General features: G+C 40.3%; 1 protein-coding gene across 7 annotated transcripts in view; it reads left to right on the forward strand.

The window, feature by feature from the left end:
* Positions 1 to 27,207, forward strand: part of CTNNA2 (catenin alpha 2) — a 966,176-nt gene that overhangs the window by 408,630 nt on the left and 530,339 nt on the right. The gene's annotated exons all lie outside the window — the stretch shown is intronic.

A 27,207-nucleotide genomic window follows, 5' to 3' on the forward strand; every position in this document is an offset into this window, starting at 1 on the left:
ATATTTAATAGCTTCTTGTCATCATGAGCTTTTCCTATGATTTACCACAACCCCGGTTCAAATGTTTTTCTGCAGGTAGCCTAATGTTTCTAACGTCACCCTACAGATCTGTAGTGATGGAACCCAGAGCTCTTTTCCCCCAAACCTGGTTTGGATTCTTAGCTCTACTGAGTCAGTGGTTGAGCTGGGGAATCATCAAATGATTTTTGAGAATAATGTTAGGAAGAGGAGATTTCATCCAGATTAAAAAATATTTATTTACACAATTATTTATTTGGTATGTATTTAACAATGTGATTAATGGGCTAAGCTTGCAGATAACATTTTGGTCAAAAAACAATTGTGCTCATTAAGGAAGCATATTATGCAAAGAGCACTCCATCATATGGGGCCCCTAAAGAAAACTTGTTTTGAGGTAAATAACAGACCCCATCTCATTAATTACAGGTATCAACCATACCAAATCACCATGCACAAAGTACTTAAACAGATAGTAGCTTGATGATGAATGGCATTTCCCGTTTCAAATGATGTAAGTAAAATGCTATTTAAAATCTTGACATTCTCTTGCAAAGAGTAGGTGAGCTCGAGAAGGTGGCACAATGACAATGTGACTCCCACGTTCCTCATTGTGTGTCTGTGTGCATGTGTGGAGTGTGGTGGAGGAGCCTTTGAACAGCACGATGTGTTCTAAGAGCAGAATGAGATCAAACAACCTGCCTCCTGCACTTCTGAGGCAGTTGCACTGTGCAGGACATGGCCTTTGGCTTCTTCCGCCTCTGTGACCACCTGTGCAATAAAGGCTGCTTGATCCTAAAGGTCCGGGGGCGGGAGGAAAAGGAAACAAGATGAGGTTTATTGAATAATCAGTGGCAAGCGGTTTATGAGATGCTCATCATGTGGAATCCCCAAAATAATCTTGTAAAGTGTGTGTCTCCAATGTTCACATTAGATACCATGCCTCACACATATTTTACCAGATATCTACTAGATCCTGGCTGAACCATACATGAACCTAGATCTGAAGTCCTTGCAAAAATCTGTGCTATTGCTATAAGATTGTATAGAGAATGTCATTTTCCAGGAGAGTCCGTCAAAACCACTGTGTCCTTGATTCTTTTCCACCATCTCATCTATATACCTTTCCTTTTCTCTCTCTCTCTCTTTTTGGTTTTGCACTTCTGTCTCCTTCATTCTTCTCCTTGCCTGCCCTATGAGGTTACTGAGGTAGGTACATAAACATACACATGCTTTTCCTGTATTTTCCATATATCTCTGCTCCTAAAATGCCCATTTTGTACCATCCAAGATAGTAACTAGTGTTAATGATGAGAGTTACCTATGGCTCCGTGTTACTGATGGATAATAACATCCTACAGTTTCTACCAAAGGAGTAATGTCTAATGGTAGATATCTCGACAACATGCAGATTGGTAAAGCTGGGTGACTTCTGACATGCACTTTGTCTCGGCTCAGAGTATAACAGTTGAGAGCAAGAGTTTTGGAGTCACTTGGATCTAAACTCTGTTCTGGACTTCCCAACTTACTCCCCTTTTCACTTTTGGCCATTTACTTTACTCTCTCTGTCTCATTTTCCTCCAGGGAAAAATGAAGGTGATAATAGTGTTTACCTCCTAAGCTTGTATAGGATTAAATGACATACTGCATACAACTTCCTTAGCAAAGTGTATATGACACCAAGCTCTCAAGAAATTGACTACTATAAAAATAATATGTACAAACTATTTTCTGCTGGATCTACCTGTATGTTAGGCCAACATTCTAAACATTCTAAACAACATTCTAAACATACTGTACAGTGTTTACTCATCACCAATGATGTACATTGTATGGCTGGAGACACTATAAGGAAAAGGGCCCTAGGTAGTTTCAGTACTTTGCTTCCCATTAGCTTATGGCTTACTTAGTAACAATAAGAAATAGATACAAGAATTTATGTGTTTCCTTATTATGTCTGTCTTTCTGATAAGAAATTATAAAACCTTCATTTAAAATGACATCATTTTTGCAAATGGCATATTGTATAAAGGGTTAGTATCCAAAATCTATAAAGAACTTATCAAGCTCAACACTCAAAAAAAAAAATCAAATAATCCAGTGAAGAAATGGGCAGAAGACACAAATAGACACTTTCCAAAGAACCTCCAGAATCCAAATGGCTAACAGACATATGAAAAAATGCTCAACATCACTCATTATCAGTTAAATACAAATCAAAACCGTGATGAGATACCACCTCACACCTGTCAGAATGGCTAAAATTAACGACTCAGGAAACAACAGATGTTGGCGAGGATGCGGAGAAAGGGGGACCCTTTTGCGCTGTTGATGGGAATGCAAACTGGTTCAGCCACTCTGCAAAACAGTGTGGAGTCTCCTCACAAAATTAAAAATAGAACTACCCTATGACCTAGCAATACCTAGCACTACTAGGTATTTATCCAAAGGGTACAGGAGTGCTGATTAAAAGGGGCACGTGTAGGGGCGCCTGGGTGGCACAGTCGGTTAAGCGTCCGACTTCAGCCAGGTCACGATCTCGCGGTCCGTGAGTTCGAGCCCCGCGTCGGGCTCTGGGCTGATGGCTCAGAGCCTGGAGCCTGTTTCCGATTCTGTGTCTCCCTCTCTCTCTGCCCCTCGCCTGTTCATGCTCTGTCTCTCTCTGTCCCAAAAATAAATAAAGGTTGAAAAAAAAATTTAAAAACGGGCACGTGCACCCCAATGTTTATATAGCACTATCAACAATAGCCAAATTTTGGAAAGAGCCTGAATGTCCATTGACTGATGAATAAAGAAGATGTACATATATATGATGGAATATAACTTGGTGATGAAAATTAAATCTTGACTTTTGCAATGTGGATAGAACTAGAGTGTATTATGCTAAGCAAAATAAGTCAGTCAAAGAAAGACAAATATATGATTTCACTCGTGGAATTTAGGAAACAAAGCAGATGAACATAGGGGAAGGGAAGCAAAAATAAGACAAAAACAGAGAGGGAGGCAAACCATAAGAGACTCTTAAATACAAAGAACAAAAAGAGTTGCTGGAGGTGAGGTGGGTGGGGGGATGGGCTAAATGGGTGATGGACATTAAGGAGGGCACTTGTTGGGATTGAGCACTGGATATTACATGTAAGTGATGAAACTGGGTTCTGCTCCTGAAATCAATACTACACTGTGTGTTAACTAACTTGAATTTAAAGAAATAAATTTTAAAAAATAACATAAAATGACATCAATGCCACAAAGTACTCCCCATCCTTAAAAAGGAAATCAGCCAGTATTTACTGAGGACCTCTTCAGTTCTCAGGCCTATGCCAATCTAGGGAATAGAGGTGGGCTCCCAGGAAACCATGAGCTTTCTTTTCCTCAACATAACTGTGAACTTCTCAGCCTTAAACTGAATTCTAAGTCACATTCTTTTATTTTTTTTTTCTCTAAATGCATGTTCTCTGTGGACTTGTCCACTTGGATCTCACTTTGTCCCTACCTTTCATCATTTGTGTCCTGAGTCCTATTTATGTTGGCATCCTGCTCAATAGCCAAAGAGTCTTACAACCAAGTTAACATTCTCTCCTAAGGGAAGTATACAACTCCTCTAGGTTCTAGAATTCACAACAAGGAAACAGTTGCTAAGTAAGGGATGCTTTAAAAAATTAGAGATCTACTAAAATGGCTAAAATTAAAAAGCTTGATGATGCCAAGTGTTAGAAAAGACAGGGAATAACAGAATAAATGCTCATACATTTCTGAAGAGAATGTAAAATTGTACAGCCACCTCAGAAAACAGTTTGGCAGTTTCTTTGTTAACATATACTTACCATACAACCCAACAGTGATACTTCCAGTATTTTATTCAAGTGAAATGAAAACTATGTTGATACAAATACTTATATATTAATTTTCATATCATCTTTATATATAATAGCTCCAAACTGGAAACAACCTATATGTCTGTCAACAAATATGCATGATATGTGCATCTGATGGAATACTATTCAGTGTGCCTGGATGGCTCAGTCAGTTGAGGGTCCAACTATTGGTTTTGGCTCAGGTCATGATCCCAGGGTCTTGGGATCGACTCCCATGCTGAGCATGGAGCCTACTTAAGATTTTCTCTCTCTCTCTCTCTCTCTCTCTCTCTCTCTCTCTCTCTCTCCCCCTCCCCCTCTCCCTCTCCCTCTCCCTCTCCCTCTCCCTCTGCCCCTCCCCTTCACTTTCTCTCTGTCTCTCTCTCTCAAAAAAACCACAAAAACAAAAACAACTAAACAGATGAATCTCAGCATTCTGCTGAGCTACACAAGCCCACCTCAGAATGCATACTGTATGATTCTATGTAAAGAAGATTATTTAAAAAAAAAAAAACCAAATGAAAATATAGTGACAGAAGTTGAATTAGTGATTGTCTGGCAGCAAGAATGAGAGGAGCATGGAGGTGGAGTGCAAGGGAACGTTTTGGGTGATGGAAACAGTCTGTATCCTGATTATGATGGTAGTTACAAAGGCATATAAGATTTTCAAAACTTTTGAATGTACAGTTAAAATGAATGCTTGCTTAACACAGTATATATCTTATATCTTATATATTATATATAAAATGATGATTTATTTTATTTTTTTTTTTTTATTTATTTTTGGGACAGAGCGAGACAGAGCATGAATGGGGGAGGGGCAGAGAGAGAGGGAGACACAGAATCAGAAACAGGCTCCAGGCCCTGGGCCATCAGCCCAGAGCCCGACGCGGGGCTCGAACCCACGGACCGTGAGATCGTGACCTGGCTGAAGTCGGACGCTTAACCGACTGCGCCACCCAGGCGCCCCTAAAATGATGATTTAAAAATGATGATTGAAGGGGTGCCTGGGTGGCTCAGTCAGTTAAGTGTCCGACTTCAGCTCAGGTCATGATCTCACAGTTTGTGAGTTCGAGCCCCGCGTGGGGCTCTGTGCTGACAGCTTGGAACCTGCTTCAGATTCTGTCTCCTTCTCTCTCTGCCCCTCCCCGACTTGTGCTCTGTCTCTATCAAAAACAAATAAATGTAAAAAATAAAATAAAAATAAAAAAATTTAAAAATGATGATTGAGGGGCGCCTGGGTGGCTCAGTCAGTTAAGCGTCCAACTTCAGCTCAGGTCACGATCTCGCGGTCCGTGAGTTCGAGCCCCGCGTCGGGTTCTGGGCTGATGGCTCAGAGCCTGGAGCCTGCTTCCGATTCTGTGTCTCCCTCTCTCTCTGCCCCTCCCCTGTTCATGCTCTCTCTCTGTCTCAAAAATAAATAAAACGTTAAAAAAAATTAAAAATGATGATTGAAATAATAAAAGGTAGGAAGAGATTTCAGTTGTCACAAAACAAAGATACCCGGAGACATAATTGCATTGCACATGAATCTATTCAGTGTTAAATAGGCATACTTTTTCATTCACTCATTTATTCAACCATCTATTAAGCACTGACTAGAATCTAGGTCAAGTGTTGGGTACACAGCCTACAGAGATCAAAGACAACTTTGTAACCACAACACATTAGTTTTGACAAATAGACTAACTGGAAAATGGCTGCCATGTAGGGATTCAACTGGGAGGACCATTGAAGGTCCTTGGGATGGGGTGAGGTTTGATCTGAGTATTGGGAAGAGAAGGAGTATAGATGCTCTAGGTAAAGGGAACAGCAGGTGCAGAGCCATGATAGGATGGTTCCTGTGTCTAAAGTGAAGAATGCAGATGTGTGGAAGGTGGCCAGTGAGGAGCAGAAAAGTGAGTGTGGGTCTTGTGATGAAGGACGTTGTGTTTTGGCCTATTTTCTGTTGGGTGTAAATGAAGGATTTTAGGCAGGAGAATGGCATGAATTAATTATACTTTAGAACAGTCATGCTAGTAGCCTCAGTGTACTGTATCAATTAAAGGGGTCAAGAATGAGCAGGGAGACCAGTTAGGGAATTGCTAAAGTAATGGAGTAGTGGTGGCAGGAATGAGTCAGTGGGACATTTTGGGGGTTGGTCGTGGCTGGCTCTTTGCAATATCTAGCAAACATCTTCCGGCTCCGTGTGGTGTTGCCTTTTTATTTTGTTTGCTTTTTGTTTTTAGTGCGTGTTTTGTTTTGCCAGGGGCATTTGGTGCTTATCCTTATCCCGTGTGCTTTGTGAAGACTGTCCTATCTTCCATGTTTCTCCTTTCCTTTTATCTTGTCCTAGACACAAGCTAAGGGAATGGCATGGTTTTCTTTAAGTTTTACAAGAACTGTGAGTCCTATTTGATTTCTTCTCTGAAAGGAGCACTGCCAGGGACGATCTCCCTCACTGATGCAAAGAAATTAAGATTCAGTCGCTGCCTTCAAGAACATTTACAATGGAAAGTATACTTGAGGCACTGTGTGGCTCAGTTGGTTAAGTATCCAACTCTTGATTTTGGTTCAGGTCATGATCTCATGGTTGTGAGATTGAGCCCCACATAGAGCTTAGTGCTGGGTTCCACACGCTGACCATGGAGCCTGCTTACAATTCTCTCTCTCTCTCTCTCTCTCTCTCTCTGCCCCTCTTACCCCATCAAAATAAGTAATGTTTTTAAAAAGTATACTTTCTCAATTAACTAATATTTACTGAGTGTCTGCTCTGTGTCCCATGCTGTCTGAGGTGCTGGTGAGTGTGCTAGTTGGCTTGATGGATTATCCAAAAACTCCCCTGCAGCCACACCCTACTCCCCACCACATGATTATTGTTCTTTGTACAAAGGTCTATGGAGATTCTTGAAAATATAAAAGATAGTGTCTGCTCCCACCTGACACATATTTTTGAAGAGAAGAAAACATGGCTACAATGTAAGGCAAAATGGGAAAAGCCATGTAAAAGAGGGAGGAGGAGGTCGGTGAAGTATTATAAGGAGAGTGCTCACCCAGGCAAGGGTGGTGTGGCTGGTATGGCTGTTCCACGCAGAGGAAAAAAAAAAATCTCCTGGAGGCCATGTGAGCACCTCCAATGAGCTAAAAACTCTGTCATGTGCTGGGAATACCAAGTTGAAGAGCAGGCCCTGCCTGCAGAGAGTCCTTTTCTTGTGGAATCAGAGTTTGCCTAAAATAATTTCAGAAGAGCCCTGCATGTCATTGAGCCTTTGTAAGTTCAACGCTCCATGTTAGCCTGGAAGTTCCAGTGTGGCGGCCCGATCATTCAGCTTCTTGCACATCCTGTCTCCCATGTATTGAACGTGGCGGCATTGTAGAAGGTGACATTAGAATAGGCAAAGTCTTCTTGGACATAATTCAGAAAACATGAACTGTAAAAGGCGTTCAGGGCTTCCCCATTTGGAGAGAACATGTGTGGAGATCCCTGCAGATACATCATTCCTTTGGAAACCTGGTTCCTTCATTCACCTTTTATCCCTCCTGTTGGCAACATCTTAAACTCACAGTCCTGACCTAGTGAACTTTGTTGTAAAAGCAGGAACTAAATATCCACACTGAAGACAGATCAGATTCAAAGCTCCATGTGTTTCTGAAGTCTAATTTCTGGTATATATCAAGATGTCATATAATTAAAAATTTCTAAAGTCAGGACACGACAGTCTAGAGAAAACACACGGTCAGAAAGAAAGCACTCAGAGGCTCACACACCCTCCCGCTACACAAAAAGAAACACCTGCCACATGGCAGATACATGGGACATATTTCGTGTGTGGGGGACCAGTAACACAAATACCATTTAGAGGAGGGAAGCAATAAAAACAGTACATTAATATTTTAAATGTTGGTAAAAAAGCATAGCTGGGTGAGGAGTAAATGCTTAAGAACTTCCCCTTAATAAAAACGACATTCTCGGTTATATGACCCACAGCAAATCGGCTTCAGCTGCATTTTTATTTAGCAATTTGTGTTTGGTGTTTTCTCTTGGAGATGCTCCCCTATTGCATTTTATGGCATGCTTTACATAAATTGCAAGGAGGATTGGGGTGTAAAGCTGTCAATTCCCAGCAGCTCATAAACTAATGAATTTAAATTTTAAATGGGAGATTTTAAAACATGTGGGGGCTGTTTTCATTATCTGATGGTATGTATCTCCAATGATAAGTGGCAGTCCATAAACACTGGGGATGGCTCCTTTCAGAAACTTGTGATAAGAAAATTCTCTCCTCCCTCCCTCTTTCCTTTCTCACTTTGTTCATTTCCTGTAAAATATCAAACTCCAATGAATTTCACCTTTCCCAACGACATGATATAAGTTGTTTTAAAAATTGACTTGAAAAAGAAAAAAAATTATTTGAACCAGAGAAACTTTATTCACCCTCAAATCTCTTTCCTACTACCCTTTATTTTTTGATACCACATTGCTCTTTTTTCTACTCTTCATGCAAGTCACTACTCCCCTGAGACGGCAGACAGACAAGCAGACATGCACACACCCCTTTGTAAACCATCAACATGGCCAAGTTAACCTGTATGGAAGCCCTTTCAAAGTGAAGAAAAAAAGTAAGTCCACATTTGAAAATCTTTTAGGCCCCTGCTACATTACAAGTCAACTAGCCTTATGGAAAATGGTTAAGGAAGAAAAAACAAAAGCACTAACCAAACACTGTCATCTGATGATCAGAGAAATGCACTCTTTTTTTTGCTCCTTCTTGCAATACTTTCTTCCACATTCCTATCCCTTCTGTAACAAGTGAAGATTGCAACCAGATCTAAGACAGGGAATATATGAAGTTTCTATGAAACTCTATGTCTGATATTTGTTTGTTTCTATTATGTTCATATTTTGTTGTTTTGGGATCTGGCTGTAGGAATTTAGATACATTTCTCCTCAGGGTTCCAGTGGATGGTTGGTCTGAAGATTTAGTCTAAGCATCAAACCAAATGGAATTATTTTCTGTGTCATGTTTTATAACCTGATGCCATTTTCTTTTAGTTCATTAATTTTAGAGAATTAATGGGATGTCTTTAATAGTTCACAAAGTTTTTGGAAGTTTTGTTTTCTTGTTTTGTGTTCTTTTAAATTTATATAAATGACACAACAGAATCAGCCTTAGCTTCTATGACTTTGTTTCCCCAGTACCAATACAGTAATAGCAGAGCTCATAATATGTACTTCATATTGTTTTATTGAAACATCAAATAAATAAAGCACAGAAAATCCCACACAAAAACTTACAGACTAAAGAAGAAATTAAAAAGATTTGCCAGAAAGACTTTATGGCCTCTTGTTTCCATTGTCCAGAGGCCATTGCTTGTTACTTTCAGGCTCTTGGGTCAGCGTTGGGCATGTGAGTTCACAGGCCAGTGACTTCAAATAAGATAGTGGTCTATTTGGATTAGGTCCAGGAGTGTTTTAAAATTCAAAAATTGTAGATGAATTTTTTTTTTACAAAAAAATATTTCTATTTCCAAACAAGGGGGGGAAAAAGAGAGATTGAAAGAATCTTTATTAGATGACCAGAATATGGTCTTTCTACCAACATCAAATTGTCCTCTTCTATGTTATCTTCTACTTTGAAATCACTTTTAAGCAATGGAGTTTCCACTGTGTCACCTGGAAGACAATTGGATGGTCTAACCAATATCTTAGATCACTTCCAGCGCAGGGTGTGTGTGGAGGGCTGTAACAGACTGTGTGCTATGTTTTGTTTTTTCACTAGGAAGGTAACTTCCCATGCTACTGATTAATTGCACTATAATTATTATGGGGTTATTCCTACCTTATAGAGAAGAGAGGGAATAGCTTCTCTGTTTGGGGAAGTGTTTTGACTTTTCTATCACTGAAGAAATGTCCAGGTTTTCAATCCCATCTTTCTTTTTGATCTCATGTGAGAAACATACTTAGAACTTGGCCTTTTAAGACATGATTTGCCTTGATTCTCTGGAATTCTTTAGCATTAATAAATCAGGGCTGTGCAGTCACTGACAGAATTTGACTTGATGTATACCCTAAGGTCCCACCTGTAACAAAGTATCTTCTCTTGCAAGTAGACATTGGAAATTTTACAAGTAGTTTGATTGGTATTTTGAAATTCCCAAATCAGAATGTATGTGGACAGAGGAATTTGGTTGATAAAACACCCATTTGACATACTAGGTGCTATTAACTACTTCTACAATTTGCTTTGCACCTGCACTAGCAAGCTGAGAATGAGCCTTTGAGGTTGTGGATCACAGATATGCACAGAAGAGAAATACAACCAATGGACTTTTAGTGGTTACCCACATGGCTTAGGACCAGACAGAATATGGGGCCTGGAAATTCCAAGTATCTGTAGCCAATCTGAATGTATTGGCTAAATGTCTGGAGAGAAAGGCAAGGTCAGAGAATCATTAAAGAAGAAATAGTCCCTGAATTCTCTTCCTTTCTGGAGAGGAAATACAAGACATGGAAAAGTCATTCTTAGCTCTGTCAGAGTCACCAGCTATGCTAGTTTTTAGTTCTATATCTGTATAACACAATGTGGTGTCTTTAGAGTAAGGGACCTTGCTCCTTCTCACTTCCTATATTATACCAGACTTCTTCACCAAAATCTGCACTGTGTGTTTTCATTGTGGTAAAAGGCAATAAGTTTATGATTTTTTAATATTCCTGTCAAGGTATTACAAGAATAAATTACTTTGTGAGGTATGTAGGAATGCCAACAGTAGGATGAAAAGTGTATCATAATCTCAAAATAGTAAATGCTAGTTCTGTGGCTTTCTTGCAGAGAGGTGATGTGTCTTGGTGAGACAAGAGAACAATTGTAGAAGAGAGTTTACATGCAGATTTCTACTGGTTCTCCTCTCTGTGCCAATCCAATCTCCTGGGCTTTCCTTGGATCACATCTATAAATACCTTCTAAGGTGGACTCACATTTCCAAGGACAAGATGAAGATCTCTTTCTTTGCCCTTAATCTATGGTTTGTAACGGGGTTTAGGAGCAAGCCAGATGGGAATGGCAGGAAAAAATGATAGGTAGACGTAGGAAAATAGGAGAAATAAAATCACAGAACCAGAAGGCAGAAAGGCGCCCTATTCATCTGGTTGAAATACCTCCCAGTGCTAGAACTGTTTCTCTGACATCTCTGATAGATGTGTCCTCTGTTAGACATTTTCATTAACCCAGGGTACATACAATAGTTTTTTTGTTTATTTGTTTTTATTCTTTTGTAGGCAGTATATTTCTTTGTTGGGGAATGTTAATTGTTAGAAAGTCCCCTTTTTTATCTGTGATTGACTCCCAATCACTCTTTTAGGAATATTCAACCCATTGGGTCTGGTTCATTATACATAACAGCCCTTTCTAAGAACGGGAATAGAATCACAACTCGTGGAATTTGTCAAAGACTGCTTCTGGGATTATAAAATGTATTTATTATGTTGCTTAAGGAATTAGTTAAAAATGGAAGAATATCTAGAAAAATCACGCTTTTCACACAATTCTGAGTCAGTGTAGAACAATGCTACATGGAGTACATTAACTAATCAAGAAACTTTCTAGCTGGTTTGGTGTATTTTGCTAACTCATTGGTTAGCAGTTCCTGAGGCATTTATGTAAGTGACCAAAGGAGATGATGAGGAGAAGAATTACCATATTTTGAATCCACTTGTGATGTTCTGTGATATTTGGCTGCAGGAGTGAAGATGAAGAACTTGAACTGGTCAACTGTTTGACCACCAAAGTGACATCTCTAGGTGAAGTTTTCAGAAGAGTTGGGGTCCTGAGAGAAGCAGATAGTAATATCTGAGTGGTGGTTGTAAAGATATTTGAGGGATACATTGAGGTCAAATTACAGTAGACCTTAAATACCAGGAAAGGAATTCAGATATATTTTTATGAGTGGGGAGAAGCTATTGATCATTACAAATGATCTGAGGTAACCAGTATCCCCCCAAATCTCAGCGTCTTGATGCATTTATAATTTTCTCATTCACACTCCATGACGAATATAGTTTGGCCGGGGCTATGTTCAGCATAGCTACTCGGGGACCCAGTGTAGTTACATGTCCTTCTTGACATGCATTTCCCAAAATCAAGGAGAGAAGGGAATATGGTGAATGATACTGGCTTCTAGAACTTCCTTCTGAAAGTGGCAAACAACTCTTTTATTCACATTTTATTGGCCAAGGCAGGTTACAATAGTGTGCCCAACTGTGTGCCTATCTTACCATGTGTGCCAAAAGAGAACACAAATATTTTAGAACAGCTGTAAAAGCCTTCACTCCAGAGCACAAGAGAGAAATGATGATTAAAAAGGCCAGTAGTGGCACACAGGGAAGTTTTCTGAGCCACGCATCATGCTTGAGTTCAAAGGCTGGATGATTTTGAAACGGCACAATTTGTTTAAACTTGTAGAGGATTTACTAAAGGCATTATTTCACACACACATGTTTTGTTTTGTTTTTGTGTTTGTTTGTTTGTTTGCACCTGGTTTGTCTGTGGATCTTTCTTTAAGCTCTCAGGTTGCACTTGTATTGATGAATTACCTGGGAGGTATGTGGAGAGGAGTCTCTCATGAATAGGCACAGGGCTCTCTCCTTCTGTTGGTTTTGCTCAATATTTTTATTAATGACTTGGATTAAAGAGAGTAAAAAGGAGGTGGGAAGGAGGTAGTGTTGATTAAATCTACATGAGGCGAAGAGCTGGGAGAGAGATTGAACTCAATAAACACAGAATTCAAAGCGATCTTGATGGGAAATATAGGCCTACAGTTAAACTTAAGAGGAAAAAAACATAGCTCTTTATGTTGATGTTTCTTAAATCACCTGTATGTGCAGAGGTTTGTGAATATCTGACTTGAAATCAATGATTCTAAATCCTTCCCAGAGCTCTTAGCTTGTTGCAAGCAATATAAGCCAATAGTGTGATCTGGCTATCTAAAAAAGCAATACTCACTTGATAAATGAATTTGACCCAGATGGCACACAGATTCCGGAATTAGTGGATGCTCCAAAAACATATATTAAACAAAAACACCTATCAAGAAAATGAATGAGTGAATTTAAAGAAAGATAATTGTTGCCTGGCTTTCTGAAAGTAGTACACATACTTGGCAGTTCCCTCCCTCTCTAGGAGAGACCCAGGATTGTTCTAAATAACCCAAAACCTCACATGGACATAGACATTTCTATTTGTACTTATTTGAACTTCCTAAAAAAGCAAAATGCTCAGGGATAATAAGCCGGCTAATGAGATGGTAAACTGAAGGTCATTATAAGACCCAATTAATATGATGCAGAAATTCTTGATCAGAATCTTGACTATTTAGACATCCCCCTGTGGTATGTGGAATCATCATCTGGGGGGCAGCAGCACAGTGTGGGCAAGAGGAATCTGACTTAGGAATCAAGCAATTAGGCTTTGGTTCTGGCCCTACAGCATTTACTAGCCTTAAGACCCTGGGCAAAGGTAACCCCTCGAAGATAAGTTACTAACCTAACCCCAGCCTACTTAGGTTATTATGTTTCTTCATCTCTAGGTAAAGCTCAGCATCAGTGGGCAGGGTGAGGCTTGTCCTGCCAACCTCCCAGAGCTGTGGTGGACGCCACGTGAGAGAAAGTACACAAAAGCATTGGGTAAATCATGAAGCATTTTATAAAGATAGGAAGCGTTATGGTAACATTTTCCAAATGACCTCAAGAAACTGATTTGGTTGTACAATGTAAACATAGTACTCGGAGGCCAGGATTACCAGCATTTCTATCAGAGACTTTTCAAAATAAATGCAGTGACTCAAAAGTGTTTCCAGATGATGCCTTCAGGATTACTAACAGAGCAGCTATTAGGAAGCAGTCAGACCTACTGGCCCATGCCCTAATCCTATTATAAGGCAGACCAGACACCACTTATTTTGCTACGTCAACCTTCCTTTGGCTGATACCAATAACTGTCACGCCCATTATAAAAGGCACTCTGAACATTTGCGAAGGCATTTACAGTGAGTCTTCAACCACAGCCCTGCAAACTCTCTTCAGGGTGTAGACACATCTGCGTTTGGCTGACTATGTATATCTTGAAGTGTGTACAGAAATTATAAAACTGAAAGCCTAAATGCTATAAGTATATGGGTACTATGTGCTTCTTGTGGGGGCACAGAACATCAATGAATGACACATATCAAATTGAATATTGGGCAGTGAGAAAACAGGGAGAAAAGGCTAGGGATATAATATATGCCTATTTCCAGTAAGAAGCCCAGGTCTAGGCTAGTTACAAGGAAATGGGTCAAATCTGGAAGTTTAACAGAATCATAATTCATATGTACATGGGCAGACCTCCTTAAGTATCAATGAAAGTCTCTGTGCAGGCAAGTCTGATACTATCTATCTTTCCTTCCGGTTGAGAATGGCCTTCCTGGTGGAGGCAGGTTCCCCAGCATCTACGGGCTGCTCTTGAAGTGGTCAGGCCTGTCAACTGCAGGGAAAATGGAAGTGCACCAAACATTAATGTAAACGTGTGAATTGCCTGAGGGTTTTATTAAAATGTGGATTTTTTTCATTAGATGTGGACTGAGGCCTTATATCTCATTTGTAATGAGCTCCAAGACTGGTTCATAATCCACTTGGAGTGGAAGCCCGCTTACTTCCAGTCCTGCCATAGAAATAGGAGATAGTTACTCTCTGTGTTTCTTTGTTTCCACAGCCATTTTGGTACAACTGAAAATAATTACGGAATTTTAACAAGGAAGAATGTGAGTAGGCTGAAGCAAGTATTAATCACTTCAGACCCATTGACCACAAGTTCTCAGGGGCAGTGGGCTATAAGTTAGGAGACCCTTCTTTTCCGTAGAATTTCTCAGTTCTTGCTGGGACTCTACTATTCCAGCATCATTATAACTTTTAAACTCAGAATGTACCACTGAATTCAGAAAACCTCACTGTTCATGATGTCATCATCCTTCTATCACTTTCTTGGAGGAGAAATAAAGTCCCATTTAAGCTAAAGTTGATATGCACAATCAATAATGTTTGTCATTATTTAGGGCTCACTATATATTATGTGTTTCACTGATATCATTCTATTTAACCCACATATTAATCCTACAAAGTAGATACTATAATTATCAATATTTTATAGACAAGGATCTAAGCCAAATGCCAAAGCCCAACCTCTGAACCACATTGCTTACCTCCTTCTTGGTGATGGTCAGGCCACTTTTTTAACCTATGGATTTTTTGTTCGCTTACTGGTTATTTTTACACAAACTCAAATGAAGGAATCAGAATATATTTGTAGAATTATTGGGAGTAGAAATATTCATTCAGCAAGCCCATACTGTATCCGTCTTAGACCCTTGAGCTGCTGTAACACAAAACCACAAATTGCATATTTTATATTAAAAAAAACACAACAATTAATTGCCCATCATTCTGGAGGGTGGAAGTCTGAGATCATGGCAGCAGGAAGGTCAGGTGAGAGCCCTTTCTCTGGTTCATAGCCAATGTCTTCTTGCTTTGTCATCACATGGTAGAAGGGGCTAGGGAGTTTTCTGGAATCCCTTTATAAGTAGCACTAATCCTGTTCCTAAGGGCTCCACTTTTGGGGGTTGGAATTTCACCATAAGAATTTTGGAGGGATACAGACTTTCAGACCATAGCAATATATTTAAATATAAGCTATTGTATTTGGAATAAATGGAATACAGCTTTTTGCTTGTTTTTGTTTTTAAGAAAAGAAAATGTCTGTCTGCCTTGAGAAAGTGTTTGGGACCTTATTTTGATTTTGTTTTAAATCGGGAACAAGGTTATTTACACATAGATACTCAATTGGTGTTTGTTCAATTGAGGGATAAAATAAAGAAGAAAGACTAAAACGTGAAGTATTTGAGCAAAGCAAGGGCTGTCATTTGGGTCATCTTATCTTCAGAAGAGAAAGCAAAAACCAAACATGCTGGCAGCATCCTGAAATGTTGTCTGCCTTAAATTGTTCTCAACTGACACCTGTAATTCTTCTGTTAATGCTGTTAATGCTCTTTTGCCTTTGGGCACAGTTTCTGTGCATATGATATCCCTACCTATGCTTGGAGATTTACAATGGGCAACAGCAAATTCTGAGATGTAGAGCAGTGAACAAAAACAAAAAACAAAACACACACACACACACACACACACACACACACACGTATTCACACACACCATATTAACCCGACTTTCCCAGTCTGATTTGACCACAGAAACATTCTTCCAAGAGAGACTACTTACCCTTTCCTGGAGGGCGATGAAATGTTCTTTAGGAAAAATGCTTTTGGAGTAGGTATGTTCTTAGTTGTTTTTCCCAAACTTGATTTTCCTAGTATTGGACTCCTCTAAATTTAGAACCTCATAGTATGCACCAGTTTTAAACTTCTCTCTCCTTGAATCTTGGGAACTTAGTCTGAAAAAGAAGAGCTGAATGCCAAAGACCATGCATTTCTCACTTTCACAGTTGGCTTCCCTGGGTGTCAAGAAAAGGAGATGCCAGCAAAGCCAACACCTTGGCCAAAGGTCGCCTGGAGCCTCAGCATCTCATCTCCTCTTTGTGCCCCTGTCCCAGCAGCCCCCTTTGCATTTCTTAGGGTTCTTGGACCTGCATACTAACCTTGGTCTCCCAAGCTAACCTCTCTTTGCTACTACCAAGATATGCACACAGACACTTCATTTTAAGGATTTCATTTCTTTTGACCACAGTAAAACAGAGAAGAAATAATGAAATGGAAAAAAAGGGGGGGGGCGGAATTCTTGTAGAAGTGCCCTGATCTGCAGTTTCTGACTCTGATACATAGGGAGAGCAACCTTTGACCTCTGCCCATCGCTTTTATTACGAGTGTGTTGCCAACAACCAACCACCCCACTCCTCTTCTTTGTCATCAGACCTTGCCTTAGGGAAGCGCTAAGGAAGACTTTCCCCAAACCTTTATGTGATCTTTACCACATGAACAAGGTGGTTCCTTTTTGTCAAGCAAGGTGAGTGGATCTCAGGGACTCTCCCAACTAGGGACTTTGATTTCTCTAGACCTCTGCCTCAATCAGGAATGATGCCCTTGAGCATTTTCAGTTACCCAAAGTGTTAAAATGTTGGTGCATGACAAAACATTGCTGATCTATAGGGACCTTCCCTGTGTCCCCAGCAGAGGTTTGTCCAATTGTAACTTAGAGGTTGACATGTAGAGATAGTGGTGATCATAGTGGAGAAAGAAAGGAAGTTTTCTGCATGTAAATATGTGCATTTTGCTTGTTGAACACACATTCGGTGTATGTGCATGTGTGCATTTGCACCTGCTCAGTGTGCTTGTATAGGCCATATGGCCAAGGAGAGAGGGATTAACTAGAGAGCTAAAGAATGAACAGTCTCCCTGCCTCCTGCTACCGCTGTTACCATCGTAGGAGTATTATACAGGGATCGCAGGGGTGTCTGAGACTGAACAAGTCTGAGAAGGGTTGCCTTTGGTAATAACTTGAAAGCTAGCCATTGTGAATTTGTTCTTAGATCCAGACCATGAAGGTTCTCATGAAATATATTACGTGTGGCTCATAGGGCTCTCTCCAAATTGGATGAAGCTGTGTGTTCAGTTCTCAAACCTTACCCTATGTGGTATATATTTGTGTGTCAGTATAAGCTCAAAGTAGCTAAAGAACAAGGTTATATAGGAAAAGCCTTCTTTATTGTCAGAGATATGAAAAGATGGAATTGACAGCTCTGTGAAGCTGACAGTATCCATGTATAGGATAAATGACTCCTTGACATGAATATAGTAGAGGTAATGCAAACATCAGATAATAAATTGACCTTTTAAGGTCTTTCCCAAAGCGGGGATCTGTATTTGACTTCTAACTCTCTTCTTGAGGTGCTCTTTTTCAGTCGACTCCTTTACATTGCATTCCCAGGATAAGATGAATAGGATGTCACTAATGGTCACAGGAAAAGTTATCTGCAGAGAATATTTTAAAGTCAAAAGTATGGCTTTGTTTTAAATGCTGGCTATATTTTGTATCTTCACAGAGCTCAGGAATTCTATTAACATGTATGAGTGGCATAGAAGTATAATCTCATCTAAACTTCAGTATTACACTCCAAGTAGCTTCAAAGGTTTGATTAAACATACTTATAATAATTAGATTCAAAGCTTTTGGAATTCCAGCAGGTTTCTTTTTTTTTTTTTTTTTTTTTTTGAAGGATTCAGCACCTAATAAAGTAAAATAAATTGCAAGGCTCTTGGTCAGTGAATAAGCACTTTTGTTGCTTAGAGCTTCAATTTATCAATAGGACTTGTTACTATTAGACTTGTTTTCTAGCTTCCTTTGAAGGTTTAAGGGCCATTGTCCACCCACACATCAGATTTAGTCACAGGCTGTTATGAAAAGAAATAATTATTTTTCCAAGGTCTGCAGGACCAGATTCAATTTTGGAAAACTAGCTGGTATAATGGTTTGTGCCCTACCCTATCTGTCAAAAACACTGAGATGTGTGGAGCGAGGGAGGTTGCAACAATAATTGGAGGAGCTGGTGATAGCTGCAGGGGTTTGGGCTAGAGTCAGCATGCTACTCCCTGTCAACAGTCTGGGGTACACCAAGCTAGAACTGGATACCTGGGCTAGTGCAAGGACAGGGTCCTGGGGACCATGCAGGATTAGGGCAGGGGTTTACACCAGGCACATTAGAAGGAGATGCCAAAAGAGCAGTAACAGCCTCCTCAGCCTCACATCAGCTGTGAGGGGATGGAGTAAGAGCAGGGAAGGAGCTAAGGGTAGCAGATGTCAGGGGCAGTGGAAAAATGAAGGGCAAAATAGTTGAAAGTCTAGGGTTTAAGATGTGCCTGATGGTCACCATAAAGTACTGGACCCATGGAACAAAAATAGTCATGTGGTTTAAAGAAGCACATGTGGACAGTACAGGACAGATCCTAATTGATTTTTACAAAATTTCTCCACAACAGGATCCTCTCACCATCCAAATTGTTGTTTTGAGTTGAATTTTTATTATAATAACAATGTATAGTTAGAAATACCCCAATGTTTGTTACCTTTTTTTTTTTTTTTTTCAAATCAAGAAGTTCTTGGCATTCAGGAATGGGTCTAATTCATTTTTGTGTCTCTAGCAACCGCCATGAATCCTCATTAGTAATAGTGGTATGTGTGCACACACACATGCACAAATTATGCTTCACCCTGCATTGGAATGACCATCCCATTGGCTGGAGTCTCCTTTAGTGGAGTCCCTGGAACCCTTTCTACCTCAGGCTTCTGGTCACTGGAGACAATTAGGCAATGGCTTTTTAGAACCAGTCAGTTCAGCATTCACAAGACTGCATAGGTGCAGATAAATGTTGCATTACAAAGACTTGTTGGAGGAAAGAGCTTGCATTTCTCATCAACAGAAGTGCAAGAGAAACCTCCCTTTGTTTTGAAAACAGTATTCTAAACTCTGTAGAAGAAAACCAGGCATGCATCTATCACCCTCAATGTCCTCCTCCCCTTGATCCTGAGGCTTTCTCATATTGTTTGCCATGTGTGTGTAATCAAGGATTCTGGGTGTATTTTCTTTAGAGATGAAATGTTTAAGGCAAAAAACAAAAAAAAAAAACAAAACAAAAAAAAAACAAAAAAAAAACAAAACAAAACAACTAGCATTGACAATTTAGTACCTGTTTAGAGACATGAGAAAAGAACTGGTAAGGGCTTGATATCATTTCATCCTCTATCTATCTATCTATCTATCTGTGTATCTTTTTACCATGGTGGACTATCCATTCTACCCCACTAACCTTTCCAGGAATACAAGAGCACAGCTATGGTTACAAATTGCTTAATCATCAGTCAAGGAAACAATAGCAGCCACCCCTTACTGGCCTTGCTGTTGTCAAGATCTTTCATTAAGGAGATTGTCTCTTCTTCTCTAGCTCTTACTGTCACTACAGCTGCTATCCCATCCAGAGATTCTCTTGCAGGGTACAAGGTTAATTTAGAGGTTTTAAAGGACAGGAAGGAAGGGCCAGAGAACCTATTTTTAAAATTAAATCTTCATTGAATTATGCCCATCTATATTTTATGAACCCTGATTTAAAATGCTAACATTAAAGACAATATATGCATATGTTATACATTATTCTTGAAGGAATTGTGTCAATGCATATGATTGTCAGAAACCATAGATACACTAAAGACAAACTCTGATAAGATAATTTTCTTTTTCTACCAGTTTTACTATTTACTAGCTGATTTGACGTCCAGAAAAAAAAGCTCATGAGATCTTGGCTTGCATTCTTGAGAACAAGGTGTACAGAACAGAAGAGGAAGTCCTTGCCTAGTTATAGTAAATGGAAACATTGTGTTCACATATGGATACAGCTATTAAAGAAAGAAACTGAGAAATGGGGACATTACCAGAAGATATTGAGAAGAAGTGAGAATTGATTAGAAATTATCTCTTGTTAGAATAGATTGAAACAAGTAAAATCCTTCATCCTAGAGATGAGTTTCCTTGGGAGAACCATGTCAAATACCTTTGAACACATAAAAGCCTAGCATGTGGATGAGAGATTGAGTATATTTTATGGGATCTCAGAGGGTGGAAAAAGTTGCACCCAACTTTTGTGGTACCCAAAATACAGACTTCAGATTAAGTGTAAAGAACTTTCATTAGAGTCATCCAGACTTCATATACTGGTACATCCATTACAGTAACAGTAGCCAAGCTTAGATTTACACTCTCTTCTTCAGAAAACCTGTTTAATCAAAATGCTATCTGGGGACCGTCTGCTACAGAATCACAGTGGAAGTCAAGAGAGAAGGTAGACATCACTATCCTTGGGCCAAACCCCAGACTTACTGAATCGGAGTCATAGGGCTCAATGCCTTGGAATCTTCATTGTAAGCCTTTACTGATGCTTATTTAAGTTATCAGACATGAGAGCCAACCCATCTTGAATCTAACAGGCAGATCTTCTTACAAATAATGCTTTCATTCCTGGTCAAAGGAGTTATCTGTTGGTTTTCCAAAGTCTGCATTCCTCACTAGTAGTGTTAAAATTCTTGATTGATAATCTTACCTGTTTGAGGATGTTCTCTCCAGTCACCATCTTTCCTGTCCTTCAAATCCCAGTATTTTCTCCTAGCACTTCCTTCCAGTTGACTCTATTTGCTTTTCATCACAAGTCCTAAAACCATTCTAGTCAATATCACAGAACAACTCTGTTGTAAGTTGTATGTTTCACTGTCACCTGGGGCATGTGGGTCTTCCCTCCCCAGAAGGTAAGAAAAATAAAGCACCTGGTAGAGCACCCTGGCCAAGGTTTTCCAGGTGTGTCATACTTGAAGGCACAATTTAGGCCGTTTAGATCAATATACCATTTGAGGCTTGAATATCTTAAAGTCCAGCATCCCGTCCACGTATGTCTTTGGAGAAGTTTGACTTGAAGCATTTCTTTATGATTTTGAGTGAATATCTTTCTCTCTCTGGCTTCCATCTGTCAGTCCAGATTCTCCTTGACTCTTCATATAACAAACCTAATAAATACATGTGTAAAAACACATGCATCCTCATATCCCTTTGTTTCTCCCAAGCCTCATTAAATTTGCTCTCCTGATGTGTTTATGGGACTTGTTGCTGAAACAAGTCTGATTAGAAAGGAGAGTAGCATCTGATAGGAAATAAAATATCCAGGTTAATTTTTTAGAGAAATATTTGATGAATATCCTAGAGGATTTTAAATAGCTCTGATATCACCCCTTAGCATATTAGCCATGACAAAAAAATGGTTTTGGACATACTGATTTTGATGCATTTCCCTTTTAGAATGTATATGTAATATATTCATAGTGAGCATTATAAAGTACTTTGTGATTGCCAGATGACAGCCCCACATTGTCAAAATAAGTTCTGTAATGCTGAATTGATAACATTAAAACAGTTGACAATATACATTATGATTTTAATATGCCAAACCATCTCACATTGACTCATGAAATTAAAAATAAATATCACACCTATGGCAATTTTCACTTGAACAGATTCTTTCTTTTTACTATCTTCTGAAACTTTCATTCAGAAGCCTGAAATGAATACGTTTGTTCAACAGAGTGTCTGCCTGTAGTCTACTCCCATTTCACATCCTAACAGTACAAGGAGGCATTATTGAGGCAAGAAGGGCTTGGGTGGCAATTCAGGTGCGATCCTTCATGTACAGAAATGCATTATCAATGGGATGATTGCTCTGCACTCTGCCATTTGCAGCAGGAGTGGATGATGGCAGACATTCATGTCTCCTCTCTGGTTCCTCCTGTGACCAATGCTGGGTTTAACAGACGGTTGGGTTGAAAATGCACTAGAGAATGGAATCTGCCATGTCCTTGGTAGAGTGTCAAGTGCACAGAATTAATAGTCCTCTGTACTGTGGGTGCATAAAAGTGTTCTGTATACCTCTTCTTCACTTCATTGGCGAGCCCATCCTTAGGCTCTAGGAATGGCTGAGCTTCCTGAACTGGGAAAATCCCACTGCTGTAGGTTCTTAATACAACCATGCAACTTTTCTGCGTATCATTGTACATAGTTGTTCATCATAAATTTATTTTTGTGATTATTTGACTTGTTTCAGCCTCCACTAGTCAGGTCACTGAAAGCAGGTGCAGTGTGGATGGTGCTGTTCAGTCTTGAGCTGCAGCATCTCTGAAAATACCTACTTTCTGAAAATGCCTACTAGAAGGTTGGCAGTCGATGAATATTGGTTATTTTAATAAAAGCACCCATTAGTATTTACAGCTGATGTTTCCTTCACAGAAAATCTTTCTCACATTTTCTTCTTCTCAGGACCATTGTCACCTTTACCTTCTGGGTATACCCTGACTAGTTTTGGCCATGGCCTCCAGAAGACCACATATCTGAGAGTCCCCCCTCTTTTGTCCTGTGTCCAAATTCATCTTCTTTTAACTCTTTTGTTCATGTCACCCCCTGGGGCAGTGGGGCTGGTGCTTCACCCCTACAAATACCTCATACCTATGGATGTTCTTACCTTGACTCTTCCTGCAGGCACAGACCTGCCCATTTCCTCAAATATCCAGAACTATAAAAAGCAGCTACTGTATGTGAGGGACAATGTGACAGATAAAAGAGTGAATGAGGCATAGTCCCTTCTGTACACACATTCACAAGAGGGCAGGAGGAGGCAGACCTATAACAAAGTCATGATATAATATAATACAAGTCTAGTCCAGGAATATGATCAATGTCATTGGAGCCAAAAGGAAGGAGGGGGGAAACTGCTGCATCACTAGCTCAGTGCTTGTGTGTGTGGGTGGGGGATGGTAGGGGAGGCTGATATCCAACCCTGGCACTGACCTCTGTCACACATGACTGAGTTTCCCATCCTTGATTCTCAATATCTCTGTACTGGTCTTCTCAGGCAGCCATAATACAACACTACAGACTGGGGTGCTTAAGCAACAAAAATTTATTTTCTTACAGTTTTGGAGGCTGTAAGTCCAAGGTCAGGCTGTCAGAGGGTTTGGTTTGTGGTGAGCATTCTCTCCCTGGCTTACAGATGACTGCTTTGCCACTATGTTCTCAAGGGACCTTTCCCCTGTGTTTATAGAGAAAGTGCACACTCTGGTGTTCCTTCCTCTTCTTATAAGACACCAGATCTATCAGATTAAGGCCCTACCCTTATGACTTCATTTAACCTTGATTTTCTCCTCATGAGCCCTGTCTCCAAATACTGTCACATTGGGGATTAGAGCTTCAACATAAGAATTTTGAGGAACCACAACTTAGCCCACTGCGGTCAAGCACAGTGGACTGCGCATACCATATGCATCTGCTCTGACTCCCTGCAAGCTAGCCTTTTCATCTGGCCAACCTAGTAGCCTTTGGCTTAGGTGTTTTTAATTCTGTGCATCTGCTACTGATTTATGTGTGGTGTTTTCATGGTGCATGCACACACCCGAGTGAGGTCTACTCATGGTCACAGCATTGACTGTGACCCTGGGCAAGCTACCTAACCTTTCTAAGCCTCACTTTCCTCACCTATAAACAGTGATACTATATTGCTTATATCACAAGCCTGATGGAAGGGTTAAATTCAGTATCATATACAAAGCACTTGGCCCTGTTCAAGCACTTGCTTGGCACTGGTCAAAGGTTATTCCCCCACTCAAACCCTGCCTTCACTGCCCTTCTCAGACTGAGCTCCTGGAGGATGAGAATTATGCCTTCTCCTTCTTCTCTATCTCCCCCCTAAAGATTCCTATCCCCAACGCTGCCAGATAGAATGCCTGACTGAAGGCAAAGTGGGATGGTACAGAAGTAAAAAACCAGTCAAAAGAGAGAAAAAAAATAGTGCAGTGTGAAAGGAATCCTTTATTGTCCAGAAAGTACTGCAAAGAGACTGTATTTCATGTCTGCAGCCAGAAGTGCTAGAGAAACTTTTAACCGGGAATAGACCATTCCCAATGGCGGAATACAATTTTGTTTGTTGTTATACCAGTCATTCATGAGGAATATCTTTGCTTTTTTTTCTGGATCATTTACCTTGAGTTGGTAAGATGCAAAATGAATTAGCCCGGAGGGCAGAAGTGGGGGGATATGATTTGTATTAGTATTTTTGGAGATATGATATTGGTATGCAACCATAATAACCAACACATTGAAAAGTTAATTCAGCAGGAGTAATTCTGAGAAGTAATGCAACTTCTTCTCTGAGAGAGAGAGAGAAAAGGGACATTTCACAAGCTTGATGCATATTGGTTGATTGTGTTACTCCTCCCAGAGGACTTTTCATTTTAGTGAGGATGAAGCAGAATGAAAAGCCAGAGGAAGGAAACATCTACTAACAAATGTTATGACTTTAGAGCAACAGTTGAATAGCTGTGGCTTCTGGATCCTGAGGAAGGTTGTCTCCATTGACCTGGCTAGGGAAGCTGTCCTGTGGAACCAGCTGTGTTCTTTATGGGGCAAATATGTGGGTAAACGCTAGTATTTGGACATCACAACCCACATGAACCAGAACACTCATGAAATTGCCTCTCTGTCCCCCTGTCCTGTTCTTTTAGCAGGCCGATTCAGGGGAAGTCCCCGTTTATTGTCAATGATGGCAAATAGCTTTTGTTGCCACTCTCTTCTCTTCTTTGCCTGGCAGATGCCACTCCTGCATCATCGTCTACTCTCCTGCTGAGCCCATACATAGACCCAGGATCCTTCTCAACCTGGCCTCCCAGGCAGCTCTTACTGTTCCATCAGATTTTACCAGTGTGATGAAATCTATGTGCCTTTCTCTGCTATGATTTGCAGATCTTAAATAGAGAAGTCTGAAGAGACAGCAACGCCTTCCATTTTATTGATGGGAAATCTCACTTTAGTGAGGTCATGTAGCTTCACGAAGGTTATCCAGATGGTTCGCTGCAGCAGGATAGCTTAAAATGGAGTCTGACGTTTCCAAATCCTGTGCTTTTCTATTGTATCAAGCTGTGTCCCTGAAACATAGTTCTGTTTTGTTTTGTACATACTTAAGTATATGTAAACACAAAGGTAATATTTTTAGGGCATATTTCTTTCAATTAGAAATTCCTTATTTAGTAGAGGGTTTGGAGGTAGGGTTCCTGTGTGACCTCAGCAAAAGTAGGACTTCTGTGAAATTACCTCCTCAAACCCTTGCCTTCGAAAAGCTACCTTTAACTTATTGGGACCCTGGTCAGTGAAACAAACATACTGCTCTCAGTGATGGCAAGGTTCAAGTGAGCCCCTGTTCGAGGATTTTTCCATGAAAGGGCATTTCATATGGCTTGCCATATTGAAAGAAGATTCATGGCCAGATTTATTGCCCACTAGAGTTTTCTGTTGTGCAGAGCATCTGGTCCCCAGGCCACCACTGTGTTGTGACTGGGAGGTATACTTCCAAAATGTTTGGTATTCTGAATTCCAGGAAGTGGCCAAGTGCAGCATAATGTTCACTGCTCCTCCAAAACATTGTGTTTGGCATGGAAATACGTGTTCTGCTCTGGATGTCAAGTTGGTGTGTGTGTGTGGCTCTTTAACCAAATAACCCAACATAGGAGTATGCATGGGGAGCTCTTCTGAGAACTGGGGCGATATTCAAAGGCTGGCCAACTCCCCAGGGCAGTCTTGGCTACCACCATGATGTCCACTAAATGCTTTCTTTACTTTCCTTACCACATCTCCACTTTTCATTGGCTTAAAAATCTAACTCCAGTCCTGTTTACTGATGTGACTGTCTCTGTCTAGCCTACACCGCATTAACCCTCCCCTTCTTTAAATTAGGATGCATTTTGACAAGGGCTACTGCTTGTGGTTGGGTGTGTGTGTACGGCACTATTCGACAGGTTCCATTCACACTGTTGTCATTGTAGAGCTTAATCATTGTTACTGCATTGTTCCAGGATATGATAGCAAAGTGCCTTGAAGCAGGGGCACTTTTTGCTAAGTCACACAAAGTACGTCACTGAATAGTGGCAGAACTACCCACTAATGCCATTTTCCCAGACCAGTACTAATAATTGTCTTATTCTCCACTATAGAGCGTACACCTTGAGGTCTGGAAGGAAACAATCATTGGCTGCATATCTATTAGGTTGCCAGAAGCAAGGCTGGGCAGTATATTACCTCACTCAATTCTCATAATAATCAAAAAGCATAGGAATCATTTTCTCATTTTAGAGATTAAACTATTAGTAATATGCTCAAGGTTAAGTAGTTGATAATGGCAGATCAGTGATATGAGCACTAGTTTGCCTGATTTCCAAGTCCGTCTTCTTTCCTACATATTCCACTAGTCTCCAGTGTACATGGCTCAGGGCTCATCCCTCTGAAAATGCTCAATAAATGTTATGAGAATTAAGTAGTTAAAAGAGAGTAGCAAAAAGCAGTCCATGGGGAACGGGGGCTTTGTTATATATAGTCTGTGGAGTGCAGCCCTTTCCAGGGTGAGGGCAAGGGGAAGAGCCGTGACACGGATCATCCAGAGTTGGCTGGAATATCAGCATCAGGATTTGCTCTCCATCCTTACATCTTCAGAACTTTCTACCTGCCCCTCTTTGGAGGAGCTCCACTGTAGCTATGTGATGGCGGAACATTGACTGAACCATCTCAGAAACTCCCTGGAGTCCGGAGCCCACTGAGGTGAAACTTCGGTTGAAAATGCTTAGAAGAAGAGTACATAGAGATCTTTTAAACTCTTTTGATATTCAGCATCTCACATGTAAAACATCTAGGCCACACACTACTTGACACAGAGCAGGCTCCAAGCTCTGAGCTGTTAGCACAGAGCCTGA

The sequence above is a fragment of the Lynx rufus genome, unplaced genomic scaffold (assembly GCF_022079265.1).
Source record: "Lynx rufus isolate CCGP_SWC_20201006 ecotype Redwood Valley unplaced genomic scaffold, mLynRuf1.p SCAF_8, whole genome shotgun sequence".
Lineage (NCBI taxonomy): Eukaryota > Metazoa > Chordata > Mammalia > Carnivora > Felidae > Lynx > Lynx rufus.